Genomic DNA, 6000 nt, shown 5'->3' with positions numbered 1-6000 from the left:
AAAACTAAAACAGATCTACAAGAAAAAAACAAACAAGCCCATTCAAAAGTGGGTGAAGGATATGAACAGACACTTTACAAAAGAAGACATACAGGAGGCCAACAAACATATGAAAAAATGCTCATCATCACTGGTCATTAGAGAAATGCAAATCAAAACCACACTGAGATACCATCTCATGCCAGTTAGAATGGCGATCATTAAAAAATCTGGAGACAACAGATGCTGGAGAGGATGTGGAGAAATAGGAACAATTTTACACTGTTAGTGGGAGTGTAAATTAGTTCAACCATTGTGGAAGACAGTGTGGCGATTCCTTAAGGACCTAGAAATAGAAATTCCATTTGACCCAGCAATCCCATTACTGGGTATATATCCAAAGGATTATAAATCATTCTACTATAAGGACACATGCATACGAATGTTCATTGCAGCACTGTTTACAATAGCAAAGACCAGGAACCAACCCAAATGCCCATTGATGATAGACTGGACAGGGTAAATGTGGTACATATACACCATGGAATATTATGCAGCCATCAAAAACGATAAGTTTGTGTCCTTTGTAGGGACATGGATGAACCTGTAAACCATCATTCTCAGCAAACTGACCCAAGAGCAGAAAATCAAATGCCACATGTTCTCACTCATAGGCGGGTGTTGAACAATGAGAACACATGGACACAGGGAGGGGAGCACTACACACTGGGTCTTTGGGGGGGGAATGGGGAAGGAACGGGGGGTGGGGAGGTGGGGAGAGATAGCATGGGGAGAAATGCCAGATATAGATAAAGGAGAGGAAGGCAGCAAGTCACATTGCCATGTGTACACCTATGTAACAATCTTGCATGCTCCTCACATGTACCCCAAAACCTAAAATGCAATTTAAAAAAAAAAAAAAGTTTTGCCAGCACCTGGGCTGCATGTGGCTGCCAGCAACCTACCCTGCGTGTCCTGGCTCTGAGGGGCTGCCCAGCGGGGCGCAGGGTCCAGCCTTTCTTTCGGTCTCTCGTTGCCTCCCAGGTCTGGCCGCGAGGATAGCCTAGAAGCCTGGGCTCTGTTCTCTGCCTCCTTTTGTCCCTCTCATTTCTGCCTTTGCTTCCACACCCAGCAAGGATGCAGCACTTAGACCCAAACTTGAGTTCTTTACTCAACTACAAAATGAGTTTACTCCAGAGAGAGAAAGAAAAAGTTAAAATAAAGGGCTAAATCTTATGAGTATATTTTTAACAGCAAGTGTGGAATACCAGTGCTTCTCAAACTTTAATATGCATCCAGCACACTTGACGGTCTTGTTAAAATACTGACTCTGATTCAGTAGATCTGGCGTGGAGCCTGAGATTCTGCATTTTTATCAAAATTGGGGCTGATTCCAAAGCTGATGATCCAGGAGCCACAGGTAAGAGCAGCTGACACCTTCCATGCACACACCTGAACCACGCGAGTCATTTTGTCTGCATAGTGTCCACCTTGACCAGCTGAATGTTTGAAACCCAATTTGGGGGGGGAAAAGTAATGAAAGGCAGATACCCAAATTCAAAAACATAGCTGCACCAATGCAGTTGCTTCCAGAGAGCACTGGTGAAAAGCCCCAAAGGACTTAGATGGTGGAAGAATGGGATGACACTTTTGTGCTCCACTCTCCCCGACCCCCTCCACACTCAAAAAAAGCAAAAGCAAAAGACTGATACAAAGTATTGCTAAAAACTGAGAACAGCTCAACTGTCCATCAACTGATAAGTGGATCAACAACTTAAAACTTTTGGGGGCAGTGCGACTGTTCTAATCTTGATTATCATGGTAGTTTCACAACTGTATACGTTTGTCAAAACACTAGAACTGCATCCCTAAAATCCACCCCTCAAAAGAGGTAAGTTTGCTTTATACAAACTGAACCTGACTGGAGGAAAGAGAAAGGCGTGGGTACAGAGGCAGTTATAAAGGGGATGCCTGCATCAGATTTGGGATGCTCTGGAGACAACCTCAAGGGAGTTAAGATTCAATTACTTTACTTTGTAATTGCCTGCTGTAGTCTGGAAACATAAAGGCTAAAATGGATCAGGTCAAAATTTAAAAATACCAATCATGGTTCAAAGTAATGAGAAAATGTGATGTGATGGAGGAAAGTTTAGCAAGTTCCATAGTTCGTAGTACATATGGAAAATATAAATAAATTATCTAAATAATTTGTCATTAGGGTTTTTATCCTGGGATCGAAGAATATTAAGGAGACTGTCGCATGGGCTTCGGGGAGTTTTAAAACCCCTAAAATTTTATGCAAACTTTCCCATGCATGTGGGTATGTGCATTGTTCCAGGTAGCTTCTTGGGAAGAGGCCTCCTCCCTTTGCTAATAATACCTGAGGAGGCAAATACGCAAATAATTTCTCCTACAGCTGCTCATTTGCCTCCGAACATTAGGGTTATGGAAAGATAATGCTACTGCCCCAGCACTATAGTTCTTGTTTCCTTAGGTTTCTTTGGGGGGCATCAATTTCCTTACTTTCCAGGTTTGACTCTGTCTCTCTCTTTCTCGCTCTCATACACACAGGCACACATGCTTTTAAATATATTAATGTCTTTGAAATCATCTGGACTAATGTAAAACCTTACTTAAGGTCAACTGTTGTTTTTATAATTATTCTAAATCACTTCCAACCTCCTCCTCACCATATAAGCTAGGCAAGAGATGAAACCATTCTTTACACTGCATTACTCTTTTCTTTCCCAGTTCTTCAGAATTCCATCAAAAGCACAAAGCATTCCATTTCCAGCTAATGTGAGAGGTTTCGGTGCTAATTGTTTAGGTCCTGTGGAGCCAATCAGTCTTTTTTAAGATTGGTTTAATAAAAATCCAAAACAAAGTACTTTATGTCTATTTACCAAGAGATCGACACTCTGACCTTGGATGTGTGCTTCTACCATGGATTCACATTGCTGAAGGAGGGAAGAAAGAATGTTGTCTCTCTGTGGGCCTCCATACAATGCTCTATAATTTGCTAACATTTTATCATTAACTCCCCACAACAGCCCCTGCAACATCACAGGTGAAAATAGCACAAACTGAACTTGAGGTGTGTCTGAGATGGGCTCCTATGGTCATTTCACTTGCTCTGTGACCTTGAACAAGTTATTAGCCTCTCTGAGTCCTAGTTTCCTTATCTGTAAAATGGGGATTACAGGATCACCTGGATCTCAGGGTTGCTGTCCAGGATTTAAAAAGATAATGTATGTAAAGTCTCTGGCACGGTACCTTGCACGTAGTAATTGCTCAAGAAACATTAGCTTTGTGTGGTTGTAGTACACACTATAAGACAGCTGTTGTGGAAGCCAACTTCTGTGATAGCTCTCAAAGATTCTCACTTCTGCATCCATCTTTGTACAGTGTCCTTCCATACTGAATGGGGCTACCATACGTGACCAGTGGATATTGTGGAAGTGACAGTAGATAACTCCAAGACTAAGTCAAAAAGGACACAGCAGTTTCTTCTTTGTTCTCTTTGATCACTTGTCTTGGGGGAAGCCAGCTACCATGTTGTAAGGACACTCAAGCAGCCCTGTGGATATGTCTGCATGGGAAGAAACTGAGCTTCCTGGCATCTTGCCAGCCTTGGAGTGAACCATTTTGGGAGTAGATCCTCCAGCCCTGGTAAAGTCTTCAGATGACTGTACCTTGACTAACTTATGACTGAGCTCTCACTAAGCTGGAATAGAACCCCCAGCCATCCCCAAATTCCTGATACACAGAAACTGGTAGAGATAATAAATGTTTATTGTTGTTCTAAGCCACTAACTTTCAGGATAATTCACCATTCAGTAATAGATAACTAGTATATCTGCCTTTAAGGTCATCCATGGGGTTAACTTAATGGTTTTATAGGATCTTTTAAATAAGTTAGTACATAAGAAACACTTAGAATCTTGCCTAGTACATAGTAAGCACTCAATAAATGTTAGTTTTGTTATCATATATATATATTTAAACTATCAGTATCATTACCTCTCTCAAAAAGCTTCTAAGACACAGGGCTTTCAAACTTTGAAAAAAAAAAAATTTAACTTGAAGAGGAGTAGAAACACGTGGTAACTGAAATGAAAGTCAAAGCAGTAGGTAGGAACACTAAAAGGACGAATGACCTACAAAAAGTTTACTGACACCCCGTCTGCCTTAGCTTCATTCACTTCATAAAAATCAGGCAGACATAGTAGGAGACCATCAACTCGCCCAGTTACTTCTGTAACTCATGGTTTCTATGGTTCCGTATTTCTTGCCCTCTGCTCTCCCTTCCCTTCCGATTTTCATTCTTCTCTCCAATATATGAAGAAAATATAAATTCCTTGAGGATTCAGCCAAGGAAGGCTTACTCCACTCCAAACTGTAGTGGGTGGTAGAAACTGCTTACTGAGAAGCTGCTGGTGGGAGAAGATCACTAAGTCCTCCCAAATACGTCACACACACACACACACACACACACACACACACACATTTTCTACCCCCAACATAAAAACAGGAGGCCACAAACTCAGGTAATTAAGAGAATAGGCTTTGAGGTGGCTTGATATACCTGGGCTCCTAGATCCCACTACTTCCTAGCTATATACAAGGCTGAGAAAGTCAGTTTATCTCTGAGTCTTAATTTCCTATGAAATGAGCATAAGAACTGTAACCACCTCGTAGGTTTGTTGTATGAAGCAAAAGGACTCTTTCTCATTCCTTTGTTTATTTGACAAACATTTATTGAGAACCAACTCTGTGCTAGACACTGCTGTGTGCTCTGGATTTCTGCGGTGAACAAAACCAATACCCTGTCCTCAGGGAGCTCTCAGTATAATTGGGATGTAGATGAGTATCAGATTAACAAATGGCCACATCATGTAGGGGAGTCATAAGAGCATATAATGTAAGGGCATAAAACATAACGATGTATGATGTCATAAGGGCTATGGGAAGGATTTAGCAGAGTTCCTTAATGTAGAACTCCTACATTTTCAGCTCTCATTTGTATTACAAACTTAGAACCTACATGTGAGGGAAGAGTACAGCAAAGAAACATAAACGCTAAAGCCGCAGACAAAGCCTACTGTGGCTAGGCGCGGTGGCTCACACCTGTGGTCCCAGCACTTTGGGAGACCAAGGTCAGGAGTTTGAGACCGGCCTGGCCAACATGGTGAAAACCCGTCTCTACTAAAAATACAAAAAAAAAAAAAAAAAAAAAAAATCAGCCAGTCATGTTGGTACGTGCCTGTGATCCCAGCTACTCAGGAGGCTGAGGCAGGAGAATTGTGTGAATGCAGAAGGCAGAGGTTTCAGTGAGCTGATATTGCTCCATTGCACTCCAGCTCAGGCGATGGTGCAAGACTTCGTCTAAAAAAAAAAAAAGAATAGAAAGGCCTCTGTATTGCCTAAAATCGATTTGGAAAAGAAAGAAAGGGGAAAAAAGCCTGCTGTCAGCAACCTCTAAGGCAGCTCCTAATGATCCCCACCTCCAGATATTCACACCCTTGTGCAATTCCCATCCCTTGAATATTGCTGAACCTAGTGACTCAATTCTAGCAAATAGAATATGGCAAAAGCTGGGGGATGGTCTCTTCCAAGATTAATTTTTTCAAGAAGACTCTAGCTGCTATCCTTGGCCCCCCTCTCTCTCTCTCTCTCTCTCTCTCTCTCTCTCTCTCTCTCTCTTGCCAGCTGCCATGTTGTGAACTGCCTATGGAAAAGCTCATGTGACAAAGAACTGTAAAGGCCTTTAGTCAACAGTCAGCGAGGAATTAGGCCCTCAACCCAACAGTTCACTAGGAACTAAATCCTATCAACAACCACAGAAGTGGCCTTGGAAGCAGATCTTCCTCAGTCATGCCTTCATGTGAAATTACAACCCTGGCCGACAGCTTGATTAAAACCTCATGGCAGACCTTAAGGCAAAGGCACCCAGCTAAGCTGCTCCCAGATTCCCAACCCAGAAAAACTGCAAGATTGTATATGTTTGTCGTTTCAAACCAC

The sequence above is a fragment of the Saimiri boliviensis genome, chromosome 6 (assembly GCF_048565385.1).
Source record: "Saimiri boliviensis isolate mSaiBol1 chromosome 6, mSaiBol1.pri, whole genome shotgun sequence".
Classification (NCBI taxonomy): Eukaryota; Metazoa; Chordata; class Mammalia; order Primates; family Cebidae; genus Saimiri; species Saimiri boliviensis.
Note: the sequence above shows the minus strand (reverse complement) of the source record.